Consider the following 27,743-nt stretch of genomic DNA (forward strand, 5'->3'; position numbering starts at 1 on the left):
AGGTGATGAGAGGTCTTTGCGTCGTGAAACTGTCTAGGTATGTGTCTGCCTTCAGAATGTTCCTGTGTTTTTGCATGATCTTTGCTAGTATGAATGACAACTTGTTGTGGTTTGTCATGAGTCTTACTGGCTGATTGGTCGGTGGTGCGCGCCCCCTATCTCTAAGGGTATATGCCCTGGGTAGTTTGAGAATGCATTGTTCTGCTTTGTCAAGGATGTGTTGATTGTAACCTATGGCTCTGATTCTGGTTTTAATGGATTTCAGGCGTGAGATGAACTCAATTACTTCACTACAGTTTCTTCTAGCTCTTTTGAATTCTCCGTAAGGTATGGCCCTGATCTGCAATACACAGAAAACTACACCGCAAACCCACAGCATGCAATGTGGTCCTACACGCAGCAAGCTCCCACCACTCACACCATATCAGGGACATACCTTGCGGTTCCACCATCGTAATATTATAGTCTGGACCAGAGACTTTAATTAGGATTACACCGACACCCGTATCAGTCGGGACGGGTGTCACCTCTCTTCCTTCCACTACTACCTGTGTTTCACCTATATACTTATGTACGGTCGACCATTACTGCTTTCTTGAATACCCCTCCTTTTCTTCCGTGTTTCCCATAGACTGACTACGTCTGCTCAAGAGCCTATCAGGTAGACATGCACATGAGTATGCCTGGGTTAACATTTCACAGGGCGGATATTCTCCTACCCAGGGAACCGGTTTCCACCTATCCAGGAGCCTTTCCAGGCCTCTCCTCCTCCCCATTTCACCCTTCCGTCTCTCCTTTAATGTTCCTCTCTCAAAATTCTCTTCCCCTCCTCCTTACTTTCTCCCTTTCACCCTCCCCCTCATTCTCTTTCCTACCACTTTTTCTTTTCTGAAATAATTTACAATAATTACCGCACTCACACTTACATGTTAGAGGCACCAATATGTAATGTGTAACACGAATGTCACTATACAATGAGTCCATGGCACTATGCACCATTTCCACCATAGCTCCGGCACCATCATATGTGTATCAGATTGGATCCTGTAACACATGGATCTTGTCATGGAGGGTGCTTTTTCACCTTGTCACTGGTCGCCATTGATAACTCACCAATGACCCTGTGGGTATAAATATCTGATTACGCTCTCTTGTACATCATTACAGCCCTGAAGAAGTCTTGGGGTATTCCCCGGACGAAACACGTGTTGGCTGGGCAATCGCACGCAATAAGGAAGAAAAAACATTACTACGAAGTGTTCTCCTACATGTTCAATTTATCATATGAATACTGTATTTCTTATCTGTTAAACCCTGACACAGAGAAATTGCTACATATACATTATTGACGTGTGCACAGGCCCGCTCTTTGCTTTGTTGACCTTGTTTCAGTTTCCAGGGGTTTAGGGACAACCCCCACCTTTAGCACCATTGCATAACTACTGCAGTCATATACTTACGTACACCCGGTACAGGCGCCACCACCTACCGCACACTTCAAAAACCCTATTCCTTGCATAGCTCCACTGGGACGCAACAACTCAGCAAGCCCCATGGAGAGTACATTGCAGTATACATTTGACGCCCAGCCCCAGGTTAGTGCCTGCAGTCTCAACAGCAACCCCAGCCTGGTGGGGGAATGGAAAGGAGGAGAAGGATGTTGGGCTTTCCATACTACAGATTCGCACAGGCAGCCATATTGTTGCATGCACCATTTGTATTGGAACAACAACATTGTTAACAAAATTGCAAGTACTTTTATTCCATACACTATCCAGGGATATTTCCAAGGGAGTCTGGTGTATGTTTGCAGTGCATGCCTAAACATTACCCATCTATTTTGCCAATCTGAATGACTGACTTGTTTGAAATCTGTAGATTTGTTCTCTTTCTGTTGGTTCCTCTCGAAGGAACATTTTGCATTATGCTGATTCTAGCACAGTGTCTGTTTGTTTTCTGCTGCTTTGATCAAGTAAAGCTTCAGTGTTTACTGAGACAGATCATCCTGTAGGTGGTATTCTCACAGAGTTCAAATCAGATTCTCACCAATTATAGATCTGAGCTTGGACCTGATTGTCTTTCACTTGGAGAGTGCTCTAACTGTGGCACAGCTTGCATTGTTTTTAGTAACAGCATTGGATGGATAGATGGGCCACATGGTATGGCTTCAGTTAGTCAATGGAAGCATGTTTCTTTCTTTCTTAACGGTGGTAAAATCACAGTTCCTGTTCCTTCTGTAGCTATCACTGCTAAGGCCTCACTGACCTTGGGTATCCTGCCCATACGAGAAAACGTAGCTGTAGTCGCAGGTGCTTGTGCTTCACTCAGACTTTGTTGGGTGAGCCTTAAGTCCTGTAACAGATCAAGTCATGATTGATCATGAGGATTTCTCCTCCCTTAAGTTCCAACATGTACATTTTAATTACAAAAAAGCACATCATAAGGTGAGCAGATCAGCAATACATGTCTCTGCATATTAGTAAAAGTTCTGTATGCTGTAGGGGTTACTTAGCCCGAGCATACATTTAATTAAAACCATCACAGTGAAGGCTTGTTTAAGTATGTTATTCTATCTCTCTTCTGTACCGTTTGCCTAATGACTCCTCTAATATTTTAGAGGTAAAGGCAACCCTTGATCCGAGATAAAGGGAGCACTGCAGTCATGCCGCTAAGCAGAACAAATCTTTTGTGACTGCTGTAGCGGTCTAGTTGTTGGCTGTGCGGGTTGGACGGAGACCCCAACCCGGAACAGCACATCAACAATGTATCCCCTTCTGGCCAGGCGTGGCCAGAAGGCTTTAAGTAAATGGACCGGAGTCGCTCGTGACTTCCGGTCCACACCAGCAACCCAAGTGTCTGTGTGGTTTCTTTGTAGTGCCATCGCTGCATGCCTGTACCCCCCCTTCCCCCCCCCGCCTTGATTGTGGAGCCTAACACTGGCGACGAGGGTGGCGACGATCAAAGCCCTCACCTCTGCTGCATACTTGTGCTCGCCGAGGTCCCTGGTCCGGCTGCACTGGTGATCGACGTCGCGTGGAGCCGCGCCGCTAGCTAAGTGGCGTGTGTGGCGCTGCCCGCGGGCAGTCGAAAGTGTGCCCTGTGTCCGCGCTGTCACTGCAGCGACGATCGTGGCGGCGCCCCTCCAGTCCGCGCCCCTATGACGCCCGCAGAGGGTCCTGACGCGCGTGAGAGCCTGCCATCCTCTGACGAGAGCGCGCATGCGCTGAGGATTCTGCACCGGCCTTGGGAAGCGCGTCGGAGAGGGAGGAAACCCCAGCGGTGCTCACGCTCACGCGCTGCATCAGAGGCGGCAATCAAGCATTGGCAAAGGCAAGTGATCCCTCTCAGCTGTATGGGACTTTATAAGGCTGCAGGAGGGCACACCAGAGCCCAATAAGTGGGGGAGCAACTGCAGGTGCAGTGAGTATACCTGCAAGGCTGCAGCCAGCGCACCAGCTGAGGTATTACCCCTGGCCAATGAGACAATTCACTGACTTTCAGCCAGTTTGGGGGCAGCGCATCCACAACGCTGTGGAAAAGAAGAGGGGGAAGCAGTAAATAGCAAGGCCACGTCACACACAAGCACGTGTATAGACTCACAAGCACTGAGGATCGCGAGCAAACCGGAAGGGGGCATCGCCAGACACAACAATGACAGACCAAGCAGCCGCAGCCCTACTGCAAGCATCAGCGGCAGTCCCAGCCATGCCGGTGCATTCTCAGGTTAGTGCGCTTCCGCCGTTCAGCGAACGAATTGATCCCGCTGCGGCATCTCCTAGGTGGAACGTGTGGGTTGGGCGGCTGGACAATTATTTCACCGCCACCAGAGAAACGGACGGCGCCGTCAAGAGGTCACTGCTGCTACACTTCGCAGGGGACGAGATATATAAAATATTCAAGCATTTACCAAACACAGGGGCCCCCACGGATTACGACGCAGCAGTAAGGGCACTTAATGCCCATTTTGACCCGCAATTAAACCCCGATTATCAACGGTTCAAGTTGCGGCAGGCCCGTCAAAGAGAAGTAGAATCGATGGATGCATTTCACGCACGCTTGAGGGAGTTAGCCAGCACTTGCACGGAAGATGACCCAGTCAAAGAGGTGCGCGCACAACTCATCCAAGGATGCAGAAACAAAACGTTGAGGACGCTTATCCTCCGACAGCCCCGGATCTCGCTAGAAGACATGCTCGTCCTAGCACAGTCACGCGACCTGTCCGAGGTCCGGTCCACGGCAATGGAAGCGGCACTCATGCCCGCAGCAAGTCCAGCAGTGGCCATTAAGACAGAACGGGTGGATGCAGCGCAGACCCCAGGGCGTGGCAGCAGGGGGCAGTGGCCCACAAGAAGACCGCGTCAGTCGTAGTGCGGATACTGTGGAAGAGAAGCGCACGCCCCGAACTAGTGCCCTGCCCGAGGGAAGACCTGCTCGAAGTGCGGGATTCCGAACCATTTCTCCAGTGTATGCCGAGGGGGCATGCGGGGCAGAGGGAATGCCGGACGATGGTCCCTGACGAAAGCAGTGAGACACCTCTCGCTTGAAGAGCCCGACGCGGCACAGACGCTGAAGGGGTCCCCACAACACAGAGCATACCTTGAAGACCCGTGTACTGATGAAGAAGAAGAGTGCCTACTGATTTCGTTCGCAAGCGACCTAAAACGGAGGCGGCGTCCTCAACGACGTGTGCAATTGAGATTGCAGGATCTCCCGTCACGGCCCTGATTGACACCGGAGCGTCGGTCAATGTGATGGGGAGCCAACACTACAAGAAGTTAAACCCGAGACCCCAACTCACACCGTCCAAGGTAAAAATCCTCACGTACGGGAGTCAGACGCCCCTGCCGCTAAAAGGAAAGATGACGGTGCAAGTGAAGTCGGAAAATCACGAAGTGATGACTACGTTCCATGTGGTCGATAGAGAAGCGGACATCCTCGTGGGCAGTCACACCGCGGAAGACCTAAGCCTGGTAACCGTTGCAAATGTAGTGAGAATACTACAGACAGAAGATATCCTGGAACTCTTCCCACAACTGTTCAAAGGGCTAGGGAGCATGAAACGACCTCCGGTGCGACTACACATTGACCCGTCGGTGAGGCCCGTGGCCCTAAGGCATAGACGCATCCCATTCCATTTACCACTGTTAGTGGAGCAAGAGCTAATCAAACTGGAACAGCAAGGCGTGATAGAGAAGGTAATCGGACCAACCCCATGGTGTCGCCCATGGTGATTGCTGAGAAGCCGAAGCAGCCGGGGCAAATCAGGCTCTGTATAGACATGCGCATGCCCAACCAGGCGATCCGACGGGAGAGACATTTGACGCCAACCGTGGATGACATTCTGGTGGATCTAAATGGGTCCTTGTGGTTTTCGAAACTAGACCTCAACGCAGGGTACCACCAGTTAAGGTTGGCCGAGGAAAGCAGGTACATAACTACCTTTTCAACACACCTGGGGCGCAGACGGTATAAGAGAGTAAACTTCGGAATATCATCAGCCGGCGAGATATTCCAAAACGCAGTCCGGGAAATCCTGTCGAGGCTCCAAGGAGTCTTAAATGTCAGCGATGACATCCTCATTCACTCAGCAACTCTGGAAGACCATAACCGACGGCTTAGAGCCACCCTCCACCGCCTCGCGGAGCATGGCGTGACGCTCCATAAAGACAAGTGTCAATTCTTCCAAAAGACTATTGAATTTTTGGATAAGTTTTCAGCCAGGAAGGTGTCAAAGTGGATCCCCAGAAGTCACAGGCAATCCAGTTAGCTCCAGCCCCCACAATGGCGTCAGAAGTTCGGAGCTTCCTAGGCATGGCAACATATTGCGGAAGGTTTATACCCAACCTCGCAACAGTCGCGGAGCCGTTGCGAAATCTAACCAAAAAGGACAGCGAGTGGAAGTGGAGCCTGGAAGAGCAGGAAGCATTCAGCAAGGTGAAGTCTACGTTGTTAGAAAAGACCATCATGGCCTATTTTGACACAAAGCGTCCAACGGAGCTGATCGTAGACGCTAGCCCCGTCGGCCTTGGAGCGCTGCTGGCCCAGGAGACAAGTCCAGGGACATTGGTCCCACTAGCGTTCGCCAGCAAGTCACTGACGGCGACGGAGACCAGGTACTCCCAAATTGAATGGGAAGCGCTGGCCATAAAATGGGCCTGCAACCATTTTCATCTATATCTGAGTGGACACCCTTTTCGGGTGGTAATGGATCACCAGCCCCTCGTCCCGCTGTTCAAAGGGACAGCACCCCACCCCCCCGCCACGGATCGAACGGTGGGCGATTCAGCTTCAACACTACCAATTTGATCTGGTATACAGGCCGGGCGCCAAAAATCCAGCGGACTTGTTGTCCCGACACCCAGCGGTAGCCCCAGAGGAAACCCACGACCAAGAACAACGGACGGAAGAGTTCGTCAGCATGGTCACTCAGTGGGCGTGCCCAAAAGCCCTGACCGTGCCAGAAATTGAGTTGCATACCCAGTCTGACAAGGTCCTCAAGAAGGTGCTGGAAGCAATATGAAAAGGCTCGTGGGCTGGTTTTCTCCAGGACATCAGTGGTTGGACCGAAACAGACCGAGCTTGCCTCGGGAAGGTGTGGTGAGTACATGAAGAACTAAGCACGGCAGCTAGCAGGGTGGTGTTACGAGGGTCGCGCATCGTCATGCCCCTGACGCTCCAGGATCAGGTGACCACCGTAGCCCATGAGGGCCATCAAGGCACTAGACGGATGAAAGCAAGGCTGCGGGAGAAGGTCTGGTTCCCAAATCTCGAAGAGGCGGTAGAAGAGTTCGTACGAAGGTGCCGGGCATGTCAACTGACGGGAGGCTCGGAAGCTCCAGCTCCGGTGATCACAGAGGAGCCTGCCCCGTCGCCCTGGTCATGGGTCAGTCTCGATTTCGGAAGCTTCCCCGATGGACGGGTGACCGCCGTGCTGATAGACGGATACACGAAGTACCCCGTGGTGGAAGTGTTACCCTCGACCGCATTCGACCACCTCCTACCCATGCTGGACAAGACATTCGTGCTTTTTGGACTGCCGCACGTTGTCAAGACAGACAACGGACCCCCATTCCAAGGGCACGAGTTCCGAGACTTTCTGGCGCGCCTAGGCGTCAGACATCACAGGATCACGCCGCAGTGGCCCCAAGCCAACGGGGAGGCCGACAGGTTCATGCGGACGCTGAACAAAGTGTTGCGCATTTCGGTAGCTGAACAGTCTGACCCGGAAGTCGCGCTTCAGAGGTTCCTGCGGGAGTATCGAAGCACTCCACACTGCACCACGCAAAGATCCCCGTGGTCACTGATGCTAGCGGGAAAGAGGCGAGACAACATTCCCGTAGCGGACAACTGGGAACCTGAACCCTATGACCCGGCGGGTACACAAGCAAGGAGGCTAGCTAACAATGAAAGAGCGAGCAGAAGGAGGAGAGCGCACGTTCGGCCGATAACACCAGGGTGCGCCGTCCTTGTGAGAAATCGTCGTAGCGGAGGGAAGTTCCGCACTCCATATGAGCCAGGGCTGTGGATATTCAAAGGCGTGAAGGGCACGGCGATAACGGCCGAGAGAGATGGGGAAGTCATCACTCGAAATATATCCTGGGTCAAAAAGGTGCCTGACTCCGGAACAGAGAGACCAATGGTCGAGGAGGTCCCCTGCAGAGGCCAGGGTCAGCTAGGTGGAAGCCAGAGCGCGACCAGTAGCCCAAGCAGGAACGTAGTGAGTCAAGAAAGTACGCCGGATCTGAGACCGGAAGACGGGTCACCGGAAGAAGAGCCAGCGAACCTAAGATGTGACAGCCGGCCACATCGGTACAACCTGCGACCCCATCCGAAGCCCAACCAAAGACTCAATGACTATGTATGTTAATTTTATGTTGATTTCTCATACTGATTTGGGATGGGATGTAGCGGTCTAGTTGTTGGCCGCGCGGGTTGGACGGAGACGCCAACCCGGAACAGCACATCAACAATGTATCACCTTCTGGCCAGGCGAGGCCAGAAGGCTTTAAATAAACGGACCGGAGTCGCTCGTGACTTCCGGTCCACACCAGCAACCCAAGTGTCTGTGTGGATTCTTTGTAGTGCCATCGCTGCATGCCTGTACACCCCTCCCCCCCCCCCCCCGCCGCCTTGATTGTGGAGCCTAACAACTGCGATCGTCTTGGCTTAGCGCTGAAGCTATTTTCATGTAAAACAACTACAGGAATCCACTGCTAAGAGATTGTTATTTATCTTTATTTATTGCCGTGAATATTCGGAACGTTTCAACTACTTTGGTGAGGAGTGTCTGAGGTGGTCGCACAGCTGTGGAAAGTTTCCCTAACTGACATATTTGGTGCAGTAGTGTGTTCTGCCAGGTCACCACTGACATTAATGGCCACCAGTAATGTTCTTGTACTGTACGTACAGTTGCAGAGGCGACCGCTATGTTAAACTGATCTACTTATGAGCTGCTATCATTAGTTCATACCTATCTGATACAGTCAGTAAATCTCAGTTTCTATGTGGTGAAGATATTCGTCTAGCTCATTATCAGTGACATACAAACTATTCAGATGTGCAGACTGTAATATACTATATATTACAATTGTTAAGTATGGGAAGGGGTCATGACTTATGAGAGGCCAAGTCTCGAGTGAGTCATGATGCCCCTCACCTCCCTCGATAATGTTAATACATGAAAAACAAGCATTGGCATAGCCGATAGGTCTCACCTTTGTGACCTTATAAGTGGTTAGCCATGCAACAGTTGATGTTGTTGCACCAAGGATATTGTGCTGGATAACTAAATACCTTGGTCCCAAAGGCGAGACCTATTGGCTATGCCAATGCTTGTTCCCTCTTTCTATGTGGGCTGCATGGATTGTTTTTGTGCAGGAAGATGTCCCTTCCTGCACAAAAACAATCCTGCCTACCACACAGGGACCCTTGCACCAGGGTGCCTGCATTGGCGCTAGACTGCCAAAACACCACCAGCGCAGGGGGAAAGGACAGGAATGCTAAGTATTGGATAAATTATAAACTAAGTTTGTAACCACAACAGAGTCTAGTCAGTAATTTATTTATTTCCTATATCTACATTCCAAGACCAATGATTTGCAGATCCTTCCTGAATGTACAATTTGTCATTTGCTGCATGAGTGCTACCTAATGGGTAGGTTTTCCTCCTCCCGTTTTAGTTTACAATACAAGTGAATTATCCCAAACCCACTGACATGTGGTTTCCTCTTTATAGGCGTTTCCTATTCTTCGTCCAGATGATGGCGCTGTGCAAATAACCACAAAGGGTTGAAATGTTGACACAATAATAGTGTACTGAATTTATGTAATTCAGGAGTCTTCAACTCAATTTTTTTTTTATCATCTGTTTTTATTAATTTTTCAAAACACAAGTACAGGAATTCAGTTCACTGACATACGAGTTCCCTTATTGATACCGCATTACGTAATGCACATAATAGAAACGTAGTTGGGTCACAGCATGGAAACTCCACCCCATTGCACTGAACCCCTAATGAGGCACAGCTCTTAAACATTAATATGTGCAGCCATGCACTCCCCCGCATGAGCACATCAGGAGACCCCGTTGAGTCCCTCGGCCGAATCCATTCCTACTTCCCAGAAACAATAACAAAACCAACATAACAAACCTCAACCACCTCACAAGTAAACCAGCTCCATTATTCCTATTGCTGCCCCTGCCCCCCGTGTGGTCCCCCTCTTCCCCGATGGTGTGTAGGGAGTAAACTATGGTACATAATCGCGTGTTTAGAGGCGTATTCCCTCATCGGTTAATTTAGGTGCAAGTTGTCTGTGGAACCCTACGAGATCACTCCGACTGATCTCCTGTTGCCCGTCGTGGCGACAACCCCCCCCCTGCCTGCTCATCCATCCCATCTCCCTCCTCAGCATGCCTGAGCGCCCGAAGTAGCTCTTCCCACTGCGCATCTATGGGCATCTTCCTCAACCCTAGTGTCTCCTCCCGTCTAATGGCAGCTCCCTCCGCCCCGGCCCAAGCAACAAGCGAGTGCCTCCACGCCTGCGGATGAGGCGCGTCCTGCGCCTTCCACCTCCTGGTTATGAGGCGCTTTGCGATCACGAGCCCTAAATCCAGAAACCTGGACGTCACCTTAGTTTTCTGTGTCCTGCGAAAGTGATGCAGTAGGTAGACCACCCAGTCAAATGATACCTCCCGTCCCGTTATAGTGTGTAAGGAGTCATGAATTGTACGCCAGTAGGAATGTAATTTGCAGCAGCCCCACAGCATGTGTATGAGATCGGCTCCCAATTCAGCACACCTAGGACACCTGGCGTCCATGTGATGGAAGTAACTGTTAAGGACCGCGGGAGTGAGATATGCCCTATGTATAACGGATAGTTGTATCTGCCGGAGACGCATGTTTCTAGGTATACGCACCGGACCTTTCAGTATGCGTTCCCAGTCTTTATCCGTAAGTTGCCTCCCCAGGTTCACTTCCCATTTGTGCCTAAGCGGCTCTAGGGTAATCGCTGTGTGAGTCCTCAGTGATGCCGCAAACCACCGAGTCAGATGGCAGCCCCGTCCCATGACGTGCAAGTACTGTATAGTAAGGTGCTGGCTGGGCTCCACGGACATGTCTCCCCACCGAGCAACCAAAGTCCTAACTAAGGAGTGATGAGTCAGGAATTGTCCGGGTGGTAGTCCCCCCTCCTCCACAAGCAAGTCACACGATAGGAGCGCTCCGTCTCTGTACAGGTCTCCTAAAATCTGAATATCTGCCTCACGCCACTGTGTGAGTGTAAGGTAGGTAAGCGGTCCCATCCCACTGGGGGTGCCCTCCAACGGCAGCGCCGGCGCATACGGGAGCACGTGCCGAGTAAGGAATAGGCTCCTGCGGAAACAGCGATACGCCACTGCAAGGAGGAGCGGTGCTGGGATAGCACTCCTGGAGGCCGGATGGAAGAGCACCAACAACTGTTCAAGTGTGTACGGCGGGCCCATGGACGCAGTGTCCTCGCGACCCCTATCCGCGAACCAACGCGCTATCCACTGCAGCTGGGCCGCTAGGTAATAATGCTCAAAACAGGGTACAGCCAAGCCTCCCTGGCAGGAGCCTTCAACTCTATGACAGCGTTTCAATGAAACTGTGCATTCTCCACAGTCACTATAACATATACGCACACATACAAATATACACACATATACACACACACACATATATATATATACACATATATACACACACATACACACTTTGTATAGCACTAGCGCACATCTTACTCACTTAACTCACTTTCACTGCGACGTTTGGGAACATCTCTTGAATTTCAAATGTATATGATAAGAGCTTAATAAGTTTGTCTTCCTATTATTCCTAATGTTGAATAATCAATTTTTTATTTTTTTTAGTAAAACCAATCTACTGATGGTTAGTCACTAGTTTACCGTGAAACTAGAGGTTCACACATCCCCCTTCAGGGACCTTGTTTCCGTTATTACTGTACTTTCCAGGTTTACTGAGTTGCCAATTCCTTGGCTTATGAAAATGTACCGGAGATCGCGTCAAATTTTGCTCCTCAATGAAGTCAAATACCCCATGGTACAGTGCACCTCTGCCAGTGGGAGATTCCAGAAAACTGCAGCGGGAGGACTTCAGGGGAAGCTTACTCGGCCACGACTGGTGCTTCAGATTGGTTTTCCTCAGAGTGGACTCATATGTGAGCCCTAGGTGAGGCACGTCTCCTGCACTTCTTCACATATAGAGGCTTAACTGTTGCTTACTAGGTGACACTCTCCTGGTCAACAGCCACCTTCTTAAGGAGTGTACTCGGCTCTAACCCAACAGCAATAGTCCGTGCTTATGTCAGAGTGGCACTGTTAAGAAACTGTACCCATGAGGAATTGGCCTAAATTCCCTTCTGCGAGTCTCTGGACAAACCAAAGAAATAGGACATTTTGGCCCTGGACCTGCACCCAGTGAGGCGATTGACTCAACCTTTGTGCAGCACCATCCCGAGGTCTAATTTGCTCAACCCTTCGATACAAGCGCTGCATGGGACATCTACGCCCAGGCAAGGAATTTGCCTGGACTTGACAGTGCAACCGAGTCACTAGAGCAAGCGAATTAGATACTGAATGCTCTGCTATGGCAGGGTGCGTCTCACCTTGTGCCCTGGACTGTGACAACAGGACCTTGCTGGAACAAGTTGTCTGGTATGTTGGGGGTTGATGGTTTTTCACTATCCCTGGGCGCACTTGCACTATTTGTATAGCACTAACTAGGGTACTTTCCATAAGGGAAGATCCCATAGGGGTGGTGAAATGTCTTTTTAACCTCACCTCTAGAAAGATGTTTGTGACTGTGTCCAATGGCTGCCAAACCGTACACACCTTACCACTCTACTTCTGGTGACTAAATTGAATGCCCTTCCTGTTTTGGGTGCATCCTTATCTGCGTGCAGTCCAGGCACTAAACGGAAGAACGAAAGCAGAAGACCAAGAGGTTATGAGAGTCATCTGCTACAGACAGCCAATGGTACACCAAACAAGGCATAAGCTACATGGACTGAAGGAAACAAAATATGAAGGGAAAACGAAAAACAATAGAGCCAAAAAAGGATCAATGAACAGGGGCTATGCCCCCCACAAGGAATTGGTTGAGCACATGAGGAAAAAATATGAACTCCTACTCAAAGGGACGGGTACACACCACTCGATGCATGCAGTACTGGCCTTCAAATGTCTTTATTTAAAAACAACCGTGATAGCTGTTTGCAGTCTGACCTTAGAAGGCAGATGTACCTACAAGTTGAGAGTGGGAAAAAGAGCTGTCATAACAATATTACTTGTATGCACTCTTAACCCAGGTATTGCTTCAATATATACCGATTATAGCACTGTCTTATTATACGAGTGTGGGCCTTCAATCAGCACATTCTACTTTGGAGTGTACTCATAGAAGAGCCACTTGAGCATTACTAAATCAGAATATACCCATGAAAACCTTCGCAGTAAGTGCATTACTCCATGGTTAGTTTCTAGGAGGCAGTAAACTGCAAGAGGCCCATGGATATCGGTATTGAGCAACACAAAAGAAAGAAGGCTTTCTTGGGCTTCCATACTTATTCAAACGGGAAAACTGGCCAGGTTCGATAAGGCCTACAATGGTTCTTTGGCCAGACTTGAACAAAACATTAGGGATAAGTATAAGCTCAATTAATGGGTGGTTCAAATTAAAGAGACACAAAGTAGATGATCTCAAATTATTCTTCGGTACATGGCACAGATCAGGCTGGAGTCAGCCCTGAAAGCTAGTTGAAAGTGATTACACATTGATCAACTGGGGCTGTGCAGCTTATTCCACAAACCTACTTTGTGTGAGCAAGTAATGTTCAAAACAACTTTAAAAGTAGTTGAATAACTTGAAACAACCCACTTATCTTTCACAGAAATCTAAGATGATAAAACACCATTGGCTAGGTGACCTTTGGTTATTTAGCAATGTAGCAGTGGTGGTATTTGGCTTTGAAATGTAAACAAAATAATTTGGTGTGCAATTTATGCATATGAACCAGTTTCCTAGGTCCTTTTATTTTGTTATAGGGAAATTACCCGCAGGTCCCATTGATCTGGTTGATTAATCTAAATCTAACTAATAACTTCGATTCAGTTATGAATTACCGCATATTCTCCATCGGACTTGGCAGCTAAGTAGACCCAAGCATGTCCAGAGACCACTGGTTCTAAGTCAACAGGACAAGCATACACCGATGTTAACTCTATGCTAAACACACTACAGGCCACTACATACAACGGGTTGGTGATTAAAAACAATAACTAGATGAGAGTATCAAAAGTTGACTTGGGGCTATTTCGTTGATACACTACTCTCGGCCCGTGTCACTGTCTATTTGGAAGAAGTCAGGAAGGACTTGCAGCAAAATGATACTTGCCCATCGACTTTGATTTAATGATGCATATTTTAAGAGAACACGATAAAAAGTGCAAGTATTTCCAACTAAAGTAAACTAGAAGGCTTGCTCCGAATAGGAAAACTTTGCATAGATATGAACACTCCTTCAGTACTCCGCATTAAGCCCCTTCACTTTCGATGTAAGTAAATAAAATACATACATACACATGTAGCATTACGAATTATCATATTTTAAACCCCTTTCACGAACCTGTCTCTTGTCTTCTGTCTCTCTTATCTTATCGCTTCCTTTTCTCCCAGCAGCTCCTTGTCAGGGTAATTGCACTGCTTATACGTCATTTCCAATGCACCAATAAGAGGTGCCGTCATCTTACCTCCTCTCCGATGATTGGTTCATTTTTACGTCGCTCAATGTAGTTTTCAGGTTACAACAGCGATTGGATTGAATTTTAAGGCTTTAGCCATGTTATTGGTTCTTCCTTAACTGACGTTTCTCGCCATTTCGGATTGGGAAACTCTCGCTATATCCTGCCTTTGAAATAAACTACGAGAGTTAGGGTATATAGATAAACTACGACAAACCATGCATTCAACGTATTCCCTGTTTCTAATTGAGCATTTTCCCTCTCTTTTTCGTACTGTAGAATAGAAAAATTACAAACACTGACACGATACTTGCGATCGAAGCGATTGACTCTTTAACATGACTGGCAATTAAACCAATGCATTGGCTATACTGGAAATGCTTCGGTTCGTCTATCTGTCCAATATAATTCGGTAGCCGGAGCATAAAAAGATGTCCACCATCTTTTAACACTATTGGTGGTCACTGCGTGGGTAAACATAAACGAGACAAAAAAAGAGTCCGATCTGGCGAACAAAGACAGTAGTTAGGCTCCGCTGCTTCCGGACTACACGGAAGTCAGTTACAGATCGAGAGCCAGTAAAAAGCCAGCTAACAGGAGCTGTGCTAACATTCAACAAATCGCAAGCTGCAGGAGAAAGAACTGGGCAATAGGCGGACTTTCAACCACCATACATATTACTTAATGCCTCGGAGAGGCAGCGCATGCGCTGCCTATGCGAGACATAAAAACGGAATATATGAGAAGGTGTATAGGGATGATGAAATCCGGGCATTCTACAGCTCACTCAGTCACATTCTGCATATATCCTTGCTGCCAAAAGACATAGGTATTCTTTACGGGAAAATGGAGGACTCATTTTACACAATGGGAAAAGTAGCTATCACATCATTCCTTAGAAATACCACTATTACTGAAATTTGTTAGGCAGTGACACGGAAATCAGTTTTCACATTTGCAAGGGACTATTGCCTAGAGTGCAACACCATGATAGATGACCAAGAGGGCCACACATCTTTGGCTCAAACATGTTTGGTTAGCTTTTTATCTGATGACTGACTACTTTTTCTTTAATGTAATTAATTTTGAGTAAAAGTTAGGACTGCATTGTTGCTCCTTTTCTTTTTAGTCTGTATATTATGCAACTAGAAAATATTATTGTGGATGGTGGTCATGATGTGCCCTATGTCAGACGCATCCAATTCTTGCACTGCTGTATGCAGACAATACAGACTTGATAGCCAGACCGGCAATGGGTCTTCAACGTCTATTAAATACATTTGTGGCTTTTATTGATTCGTTGGATTTGACAACAAATTTAAAAAAATCACAAGTATTGGTGTTTGGCCCTGGAGGCACCAAATCTCTAGTTTTTAAGGTGAATGATAATATTATTAGTAAGGTTAACACACATCCATATTTAGGACTGGTATTTGATTCTTGTGGAGCCTGGTCTTCCCTTTTATCCTCTATATCAGGGGTACTCACAAACTTTCTCTCGGGGGCCAAATTTACAGTGTGGTTTGTGGCCGAGAGCCGCACCGGTGGGGGCGGGGTCAGTGGGGGAGGGGGCGGGGCTAGAGCAAAAAAAGAAATGTGACCATGAGGTTGAACACAGGCCCCTGCAGCAGACGCCTTCGTCCACTGAGCCACCAGACCCGGCATTCACACATCTCTATCTATCTATCTATCTATCTATCTATCTATCTATCTATCTATCTATCTATCTATCTATCTATCTATCTATCTATCTATCTATCTATCTATCTATCTATCTATCTATCTATCTATCTATCTATCTATCTATCTATGTATCTATCTATCTATCTAGCTCTGTCTCCCTCCCTCCCTCTATCACTCTCCCTCTCCCTGTCTCCCTCCCTCTCCCGCTCTCTCTTCCTCTATCTCTCTCTCTCTCTCCCTCTGCCTCACTCACTGCGTTTGTCTACCTCCCTCTCTGTCTCTACTTTTCTATTTGTTTTCTTATCAATTTCCAAAAGAATATGAAGGAACCCCTTGGACATCGGCCTGTAAAGATGAAGGAGTCCTTGGAGCTCCCATAGCATTATCCATTTGTTCAGCGAGGGCTTGTTTGCCCTCAGTAGGTAACCTTCAGGGTTCAAAGTGCAGCCACAAATCACGGAGGGAGTTGCAACACTTTGTTTGAAAAAGAGGAGTCGCCGCGAGATGACAGCGGTGAGCCATTTGTGTCTACCTTACGATGATGGGTTTGTTATCGAGGCAACAGAGATGGAAAATATCTAAAGATCACGGACTACCTGAATTAAACAGTAACGAGACTTGTGATACTGTACGTGCAATATATTTAATGTGTACACAACATCAGCCTTATATCTCTTTTATCTAATTAACGAAACAGTCTGTCCTGCTCTATAGGTAACACTCTATTTATACTCAATTTTTCAACCTGCGAAACATGTAGCAATTCTAGCATTCACTTTTCTCAATGAACACCTTGTTTTTCCTTTGAAAAGAAAATTAAACATGTCATGAAAAATATAATTCGATGTGTAGAAGCTTAAAATAAGGCTGGGATTAAAATAAGGCTACAGAGCCTTTTGCCATTTTAACAAATTAGTCTTAGGTTTACGATTATTAGCAACTTCCATCCATGACGAGCTGAAATAGGACAAAAGTCTTTTACCATTCACCCCCCGCCCCCTGTCCGTCACCTCACCCCGCGCTGAGTCAGCTTCCCTGCAACGCACACAGCCGCCGCACCCAAGTACTTCACAGGTCTTTTAAAGACCATTCACTTGTTAATGAGGCATTGTTGTATTTCATCTCTTCTCAGCGCCCCTGCATCTCCACTCATTCAGAGGGGAGATGCAGGGGCGCTAAGAAGAGGTGAAATACAACAAAGCCTTATTAACAAGTGAATGACTTTTAAAAGAATCACCCGGCCCTGCCCCCATAGCTCCACGCTGCTGCAACCGGCGGTGCTTACGATGTCTGCAAGGTCCGCGGGCCGCCAAGGAAGGCTTGCCGGGCCGCTGGCGGCCCGCGGGCCGTACTATGAGGATCCCTGCTCTATATCAATGCTTTTTATGAGTATGATTTCTTCTATATTTGATTTTGCTACCAAACAGGGCAATAGACCTTCAGCAGCTTTTTGAAAGATTTACAAGGCAACATTTGTCTCTGTTGCTACCTACGGAAACAATAGCTGGCGGTATGCTGATGTTTCTTCCATTCAAACTGTGGAAAGCCAATTTTTGAAGAAGCTCTTATTTCTTCAGAAAAGTTCTGTCTCTTTCATAGTTCATGAAGAGTTGGGAGTTGGCTTCCTTAGCAATATTGTGAAAAGTATTCTCTTGCTACAGTGGATCTGGGTTTGGCTAAAACCAGAAACCAAATTAAACTGCTTGATGGTAAGGGACTGTCTTGCTTTGAATGGATCTCACAGAATTCTCTGGCTCTCTTAAGTTAAGAGATCTTTTACTAAATTAGGGCAATCGGAAATTTTTGTTTGATAACCCAAATTAGCTGGCGAAGGCAGACTTGCTTTTAGCATACAGCAGTCTTATGGATTTATCTAAATCTATAAGGGAAGGTTCAGAGTTGGCTAAACCATCTGTTAGATCTCACATTTAGGGCCCGATTACGATGAGGTTAGGAAATCTTCCCGATCAAATTGTTTGGAAATGGTTTCCGACCGACTCGGACCAGGAAAGTCCAACCGGCCGAGTATGATGCATCCGGATGCTTCCAGATACGATTTGTTTGAACTCCCATTGACTTCTATGGGAACCTTTGTTCCTAACTGCATCGTAATCGGGCCCTATGATGGTAACCTCGCTGACTCTCAAAACTTTATTTAAATCTTTTTCTGTCTTCTGATCATTGTTTTTTATTGACCAGGTTTAGACTTAATATGATACATCACTTGCTGGCCGTCCTTACGAGCTGGTATAAGGAGTGTTCTCCAGAACCCTGTAATTGTGATTTGGTTTCGAAACAGGACACTATGCACTTTATAATGTTTTGTCATTTTTTTGTGAATCTGCGTACTATATGTATCATTCGATTGTTAAAAGAGAAGCACTTTTCCCAGGTCAAGCCTGCCTTGCTGCACTTACAAATTCTTTTAGATTAGCATTCCTGCTTTTATGTGGCATGTTTTTTAGTTAATGCTGTTAAATTGATGAACTCGAAGGATCTACTATGATGCCCTGTAGATTTTATGTATGTATATAATTTCACATTTTTATGGAAAACGATTGGTTTACTAATGATTTTCATGATATTGTATTGTATTGTTATGAAATTATTTTGATCTTGTATGGTTAAATCAAAAGCCGAATAAAGTTGATAATGATGATGATGAGTAAAAGTTAGAGATACCTTTGCAGTTCTTTCCTTGTTCATAACTGAAGATTTCATGCTGGAGAAAGAAAATTCCTTCTTTTTAATCCGATTTCTACTTTATTGAAATTGATTTGGACCCTCCTTAAGGGAATTCACACCTAGGGCCTGATTCACAAACGGCCTGCTCTCACGTGGTAGAGGCCCTGCATTTGTGGAGAGTCAACGCACTCGGGGGAAATCTCCGCAGAGATTCTGCCCCGAGTGTGGAGACTCCCCCATGTCTGCTGGACCTCTGCCACGAGTGCTGAGGCCCTTTGTGAATCATGCTCAAAATGTGGGGCTCAGAGAACATAACTCTCCTGCCCACTAATTCTCCTGGAGAGTTTGCCTACTCTTTAAATGTATAATAAAGTGCTGATTAATCTACTTTTCGCCCACCACTTCTATTCCGACATGGATGATATTTTAAGTGTCACTGGGCTTCCCAACCAATTTGAAGTACTAAGTGAGGATTGCAGATTAAATGAGGTGTGAACACCTGAGAGTACTATAGACATCAGCCTGAATTCACACACATTTCTTTAACAATTCTAACTTCTAAGAAGAGCCTTTCCTTTGATTCTCTCTCAACTCCAGTCAGTGATAGATGGAACTACATACATCTTGCTGCCAGCCTTCCAAATCAAAACCCTTCATGGAGAACTGATATTGGGCCTGATATAAAATGAAACAGGAACCTCCCACCTCAGAAGTTATGCTGCCTCTGAGTACAGTGCAGACTCATCTTAAAGATACTGTATCTCATGTGCAAAATACATTGAAGGCACAGCACAAATACCAGTAAGACTTCATTATACAGCACATCTCAACATGCTAAGTATGCTTAACTGAACAGCTCCATCTGGTCATCCTCAGAAGCAGATGCACAAGCTAAAAGATCCTGCATTCTACCATGATTTGCACACAATTTTCTATTTTAATAGTTTGAATAGTATTAATAGTTTGTAGCCATTTATTGGATGATTTTTTAATGATATTTTAATGGTCTGATGATACAATTCGGGATTGTATTTGCAAAATCTTGATGCTTTGCAATGTTTTTTAAAGAATGAGGAGCCATTTTTGTACATAGACTCATTGTAAAGTGGGCAGTCTTCTTTTTTTTTTTTGTGTCGTGACCATTTTGGAACTTCTGTACTCGCATTCTCTTTTTTGGGTGGTCTTGCAAAGAGCTTTTTGAATGGAGACATCTGTGAGTTGGAACATCGGGCATGCTGAAGATGTTCTGAAGGCAAGCCCATCTGCTCCTGTCCACACCCAAACAAAAATGGCTCCAATAGAGCTTGCCCTTCTTAAACAAGACCCATACAATAATATTATACTCATAAAGCATGATCCTCAGCTGCATTATTGGCACTTTCTTATAATATCTAACACTGACTCTGGAGACTATTCAGGCCTTGAGAAATCTACTTGTCTACTTGGTATGGTGAGTCATATTTTATCAGGGCAAGCTATTTTTATGGCCTCCTGGCCTGTTCTGGTGAGCAGACAAAACAGGTGTTCTGTTCACTTAAAAAGTGAATGAGCAATAACTATTCCTTTAAATCTTGTTTTATCTGAAAGAAACACTCTGCACAGCACCAGTGTCAGACATTTCACTTTACAAAATCCTCTAACTTTACAGTCAGAGACGAAAAGTAATTGTAAGAATAACTGACTTTTGACCTCTGTCTCTAAATGACAAGATGAACAAGTTACTTACCTTCGGTAACGATGTATCTGTAAGAAACATTAGTTAGTTAGATTCCTCACCTTAGAATATCCCCAGGTGTCAGGCTGGATCCGGAAAGATTTTTCGTCAGCAATACCCCTTGTGCGTCGCTAGGCGTCGTCTACGGCTCCGCGTCCGTCGCCGGCGTCGTGCGCCGGAATGACGTCGTCGGAGTACTTAGACGCCGCCCGCGCGCGCTGACGACAGTTCTTCTTTTTTCCGCGCCAGACAGCGCCGATCCGGGAAGAGCTTACCCCTTTAGTCACTTTTTGACTAAAACCTTTTGGACTCTTTTGTCTACTCGATTCGAACTGGTGCCGGTAGGATGCCCGGGTTTAAAGCCTGTGACTCCTGTCATCGACTGATTTCGGTGACGGACCACCACCGCCGGTGCCTTTTCTGCCTGGGGGCCGACCACGATGCGGAGTCGTGCATCAACTGCCAGGCCTTGACCTCGAAGGCTAGGTGGGAGCAGTCCCGTAAGCTTCTCGAGCTCCGACAATCAGCTCCGTGCCGATCACGGTCCCGGTCCAGGAGGTCGAAGGACCGGTCGCGGAGCCGCAGCCACCACCACCGCTCGTCGGGGTCGAAGTCTTCCGGTAAGTCGAAGCATGCAAAGAAGTCCAAGAGGCGACATCGCTTTTCGGACTCCCCTCGCCGGTCGCGCGACTCGGTCGAGGGTCCGGGTGGTACCACCCCCGCGGCTCCATCGGAGCCGCAGGAGCCACGTCCGTCCCCATACCCTTCAGTCCCTGGGACTGACGCGACTCCGGCGGAGATCAGTGCCTTCCTCTCGGCCATGAGGGGCCTGGCTCGTCCGTCGACGCCTGCCGGCGTGCCTTCGGGCCCCGCGGTCTCGACTGGGCGACCTAGCGAGCCGGCGGATCCGGCCCCGGCGCCATCGTCGACTTCGGTTCCGACGCCGTAGGTCTCCGTGGGATCCAGGCCTGGATCTCAGTCGGTGCCGGCGGACCTCACGACGCCTCCTCCGCCGGCGCCGACTCCGGTTCCACCCCCGGCGCCGTCTCCGGACGACGCCGTTCCCCGGTTCAGTCCGGGTCCGGCGCCGGTGCGGCTCCGTCTGGCGACGCAGCCGACGCCGATGGATGACAATTTAATCGATTATTCCCCCTGTTTATCAGGAATCGGATGACCGGGGCGACTGGGAGGGGTCTGAGGACCCTCTGGCCGTGCAGGCCACCTTATCTCAGGACTGGGCAGATGAGCTGGGGGATGCCAGTGGTATGGACACCTCCCCGGACACTGGTTTAATCTCTCCTCCGACTGTGGCTTCGGAGAAAGGTGCGGCATTTTCAGTGGTGCTGCGCAAGGCGGCTGAAGCCCTTGGGCTGGAGCTGCCTGCTGTGGCCGTGAGGAATAACCTCCTCACTGAAGTGCTTCAACCGTCAGCAAGCTCCTCGGAGCCTCTGCTGCAGTTCAATGAGGCACTATTGGACGTTCTGAAGGGCACCTGGTCCAAGCCCTCCACAGTACCTCCTATGGATCGGAACGTGGCCCGGCGCCACCGCCCTGTTCCGGCGACTGAAGTTTTCTGTCTCAACACCCCACGCCCGAGAGCCTGGTTATCCAGGCCTCTACTTCCCAATCCTCCTTCCCGTCCGCTCCCCCGGATCGGGAATCCAAGTGGCTAGAACAGTTCGGTAACAAGCTGCTCTCTTCCCTTAGTTTGGGACTGCGGTCCTTGAACACCCCTTGCCTCTTGGACCGTTATTCCCACTCTCTGTGGGATACGGTGGAGGACGTGCTGCCCCAGTGTCCGGAGGAGGCCCGTACGCGGCTCGCCCAGGCTCTTGCCGACGGGCGGGATGCAGCACAACATGCTATTCGATGTGGACTAGACACTACGGACTCGCTGGGTAGGGCGATGTCAACCACGGTGGCTCTCCGCTGCCACGCCTGGCTGCGGTCCACGTCTTTCTCAGGGGATGTCCAGAGCATATGCCCTTTGATGGCACTCGCCTTTTTGGCGAGAAGGCGGATAGTGCGCTGGTGCGCTTGAAGGACTCCCGGGCTACGGCCAAGTCCTTGGGCCTCTCGGGGTCGCGACCGCAAACTTCCGCCTTTCGTCCCTTTCGTGGCCAAGGAAGGGGCGCCCCCTCACGTCCGCCTAGCCACCGGCCGCAGATCCAACCTGCACGCGGTCACAGACGTGGATTCCGCCGAGGCAGTACCGGGGGTCAACGTGCCGGTCAGTCCACATCCACCCTGGCAGCATCCGCCTCAAAGCCCTCCTAGACCGTGCTTTCAAGCCCATTCCACGGCAGTGGGCGGCAGAGTTCGCCATCACCTGCTCCACTGGCGTTCCATCACGTCTGACAGGTGGGTGCTGTAAATCATCCGAAGGGGCTACTCCCTCCCCTTCGAGACGACCCCTCCAGCCATGCCACCGCATGTCGGGGGATCACTTGAATCTTCTACGGGAGGAAGTTGCAGCCCTCTTGGCCAAGGGGGCCGTCGAGCGCGTTCTTGGTCCAGAAGTAGGTTGTGGTTGTTATTCCCACTACTTTCTGGTTCCCAAGAAGGGCAAAGGGGGCCTATGCCCTATCTTGGACCTCAGGAGCGTCAACGCCTTCCTCCGGAATGAGAGGTTCAAGATGCTTACCCTAGCTCAGGTTCTGGCTGCCCTGGATCCTGGAGACTGGATGGTAGCGTTGGACTTGCAGGACGCCTATTTTCACATTCCCGTCCTGCCGGCCCACCGGCGTTACCTGCGGTTCACGATGGGTCAGGAGCATTTCCAGTTCACGGTGCTCCCCTTCGGCCTCACCAGTGCCCCTCGGGTGTTCCCGAAAGTGATGGCGGTGGTCGCAGCTCATCAGCGCAGATCAGGGGTTCCAGTCTTCCCCTATCTCGACGACTGGCTGTTGAAGGCGGGCTCGCCCCAGCAGGTTGTCTCCCACCTCCAGACTACGGCCGACGTCCTGCATTTGCTGGGGTTCTCCATCAACGTGCCGAAGTCGCATCTGAGGCCCTCCCAGAAGCTCCTTTTCATCGGGGCGGTTCTGAACTCGGCGCAGTTCCAGACTTATCCTCCGGAGCAGCGGGTCCGGGATATTCAGGCTCTGATTCCCATCTTTCAGCCTCTATCCCGGGTTTCGGTCAGGTTGGTGCTGCGGCTTCTGGGTCTGATGGCCTCCTGCATCCTGTTAGTGCATCACGCCAGGTGGCGAATGCGGGCTCTGCAGTGGGACCTGAAGTTTCAGTGGGCCCAGCATAGGGGCAACCTGTCCGACCATGTCTTGATCTCGGAGGGCACTGCAAAAAAGTTGCAGTGGTGGCTCAAGAACTGCGATTGGGTCAGCGGCAGATCCCTCTCCCTACCCGACCCGGAGCACGTAGTGGTGACGGATGCGTCCCTCCTGGGATGGGGGGGCCACATGAGGGTGGCGGAGTTCAGAGGACTCTGGTCTCCGGCGGAGGCTCGGCTCCATATCAACCTTTTGGAGCTGAGAGCGATCCGACTTGCACTGAAGGCATTCCTTCCCGTTGTCCAGGGAAGTGTGGTGCAGGTGTTCACGTACAATACCATCACCATGTGGTATTGCAACAAACAGGGCGGGGTGGGGTCGTGGACCCTTTGTCAGGAGGCTCTGCGCCTCTGGACATGGCTGGAACATCAGGGCATCACCCTGGTGGTTCAACATCTGGCGGACTCTCTGAACGCCAGAGCAGACGAACTCAGCCGCCGGTGCATGATGGATCACGAATGGCGTCTCAACTCGGATGTGGCGCAAGGCTTCTTTCGGCAGTGGGGAGAGCCTTGGTTAGATCTATTCGCCACCGAAGAGAACGCGCAATGTCAGCAGTTCTGCGCGTTGGAGTTTCCAAGGCAGCACTCAGGGACGCTTTTCGTCGCGAGTGGAGTTGCGGTCTGTTGTACGCCTTTCCGCCTATACCACTTCCGCCCAGAGTGCTGAAAAAGATCAGGCGCGACCTGGCCCAAGTCATCTTGGTGGCTCCGGATTGGGCACGAAGGTACTGGTATCCCGAGCTACTCAGTCTGTCAATCGATCCCCTGATACGACTGCCTCTTCAGGAGGACATTCTGTCGCAGCAGCAGGGGACGGTCCTCCACCCGAACCTGTACAGTTTCCACCTTCATGCGTGGAGATTGAGCGGCGACAGTTGATGCCATTTGACTTGCCTCCTGAAGTCTGCGATGTGATTCTGGCAGCCAGGCGTCCCTCCACTAAAACGGTATTCGCCTGTAGGTGGAACAAATTTGTGGCATGGTGCACAGCAAAGGCTGTGGGTCCCCTTTCCGCCCCTCTTTCTGAGGTTCTCCTCTTCCTTCTTTCTTTGGCCCAGCAGGGCTCTGCTCTGGGCACTCTCAAAGGTTATCTTTCTGCTATCTCTGCCTTCCTTCGGCTTCCTGATCAGCCTTCTCTTTTCAAATCCCCTGTTGTTTCTCGGTTCCTTAAGGGCATTACTCACATGTTTCCTCCTGTCCCTTTCGTAATGCCTCAGTGGGATTTGAATCTTGTTTTGACTTATCTGATGTGCGCTCCCTTTGAGCCCCTTCATAATTGTCCTCTTTGTCTCTTGACGCTTAAGACTGGTTTCCTGGTAGCCATCTCCTCTGCTAGAAGGGTGAGTGAGCTCCAGGCTCTCTCTTCTAAGCCTCCTTTCCTTTCTATTCATCCGGACAAGGTTGTGCTCCGCACTCGCCCTTCCTTCCTTCCTAAGGTTGTGACTGCCTTTCACATCGGGCAATCTGTTACGCTGCCCACCTTCTTTCCGCCTCCGCATCCCGTGAAAGAGGAAGAGCGGCTCCACCGTCTGGACTCAAAACGTGCACTCTCCTTCTATCTGGACCGCACAAAACAGTTCCGGGTGGACGACCAACTCTTCGTTGGCTACGTGGGCGCTAAGAAGGGGCGGGAGGTGCACAAGCGAACCATCTCTCGCTGGGTCGTTTTGTGCATCAAAGCTTGTTACTCCTTAGCTAAAAAGGAACCTCCTGTTGGGTTGAGGGCCCATTCCACTTGGGCAACGGCGGCGACGACGGCCTTGGGTCGGGGAGTCCCCTTGCAGGACATCTGTCAGGCAGCAACGTGAGCCTCGCTGCACACGTTTGCCAAGCATTATTGCCTGGACAGCCAAGTCCGTAGAGACAGCTTCTTTGGTCGTTCTGTTCTCCGGGACTTTCTGGTGTGATCTTGGTTCGCAGACCCACCACCGGGGTTGGTATTGCTGGGGTATCTATTCTAAGGTGAGGATTCTTTCATATGAACAAGTTACTTACCTTCGGTAACGATGTATCTGTAAGAAACATTAGTTAGTTAGATTCCTCACCGACCCACCCATCCTCCCCGTTCTGCAAACCAACATCTAGGGTTAAGGTTATCCCTTTCAGGCCCCTAGACTTTTATGGCACCAGTGCCGGTCTCTGCGTTCCTGGCGCGGAAAGCTGTGTACAAGAACTGTCGTCAGCGCGCGAGGGCGGCGTCTAAGTACTCCGACGACGTCATTCCGGCGCACGACGCCGACGTCAGACGCGGAGACGTAGACGATGTCTAGCGACGCGCAAGGGGTATTGCTGACGAAAAATCTTTCCGGATCCAGCCTGACACCTGGGGATATTCTAAGGTGAGGAATCTAACTAACTAATGTTTCTTACAGATACTTGTTCATCTTGTCATTTAGAGACAGAGGTCAAAAGTCAGTTATTCTTACAATTACTTTTCGTCTCTGACTGTAAAGTTAGAGGATTTTGTAAAGTGAAATGTCTGACACTGGTGCTGTGCAAAGAGTGTGAAATTAAAATTTGTAGGATGCAAATTTTTTTTTTGTAGCACACAACATTTAAATAGCTAATAAGTGAGCTGTGCAAACATTTTAAAATATATTTCCTTAGATATGAAAGCACATTTTTTGTGAAAACAAAACAAAATTTTAATAGGATGAAAACAAATCAGAACACTTTACTTGATGATATGCAAATGATAAGTATTTTTGCTGAAACACAATTTCTAAACATTTTTGTGTATATTCTATATAGTTTTATCGGTAAAGGTACATGTAAGTGGGAACGTTTATGACCATTTCATTAAATATGTTTTTTCTGTAAATGATGGTGCACAACCACAAAATGCTTTCGTGAAAAGTTAACTAAAAATGAGTTTTTAAACATGAACTAAGAAACATTAATGCCCTCTGCCGTGATGGCAATGCTGTTATTAAACTAAGAGGCAAGTCACGTATCATGTGTACCCTAAATGTGAGCTAGATTCTAATTATACACAGTGCAAATGTTTAGCCTATTAAATCAAACAATTTTGCACAGCAGAAATGCTGAACTCACACATTTATAGGTGCCCTCACATGTGATAATGAAGAAAAGTGTCTCTCTAAAATAAAAGATTTGCCTAGGATCGCACAATTTGAGACCAGTTTACAGTTCAAGTGCATTGCACTTAGGTCGAGTAGATTATTCAGGTTACTAGAGCTGCATGTCTAGTAAAATTGTTATCATTTTGTTATATGTTTTTTAGTACCTACAGCAGTTCAACAACTTCTTCAAAATGCTTTTCACAAACCAACATGCAGAGTTTGTGCCTGTGCCTCTACTGTCTTTTTCTGTGAGGGGGATCTCAACCTCCCCAAGTGTGTGCTTGCTGCATGTAAGTATACGTTTTAGTAGTAAATGGGGGAGGGACAGAGGGCATTGACTGGAAAATGTGGAATACTCGGTACAAAAAGGGATGGCAACAGGGAGGAGTAAAGAGGAGTTTAGGGAGGGACCCACCAAAAGAGAGTAAGCTGGTTTCTATTCATAAACTGCACTTTTAAAGGCACTGCAGCCAAAAAGGGACCCAAAACAGAAATAAATTACTTAATCTCAGAGCTGAAGGAAGTCAAACGTTACCCATGGCCAACCACTGGTACTGCAGCACCCTCCAAAACATATCAATGGAGTTAGGGACCTAAAATCTAACCCCATAACAAATAATGTAAAATTATTTGAGGTAGTTAAAGTTATAAATAATAAAGACGAAAAAGTCTAAAAATATATTTTAAATAATGCATATTTATTTTTAAATTATGAACTATTTCAATAATGTTGCTAAATTTAAAAATTAATGCAGCAATACTTTTTATGAAATATAGACCTAAATTATTTAAAATACATTTTATACTTCACTTTTAAGAATGGTTAATACATAATAAAGAATATATTTTTTTACTGTAGATTGAAATGTGTTTTTTAATTTAAATATTAAAAAATAAGTTTAACTTAATATGTTTACATTAATTCAAGAATCTGAAAGAAACACGTTAGTTATAGATTCCTTACCTTAGAATTCCCCCCAGCCGTCAGATTGGATCCGGAAAGTTTTT

The sequence above is a fragment of the Triturus cristatus genome, chromosome 8 (genome assembly GCF_964204655.1).
Source record: "Triturus cristatus chromosome 8, aTriCri1.1, whole genome shotgun sequence".
Lineage (NCBI taxonomy): Eukaryota > Metazoa > Chordata > Amphibia > Caudata > Salamandridae > Triturus > Triturus cristatus.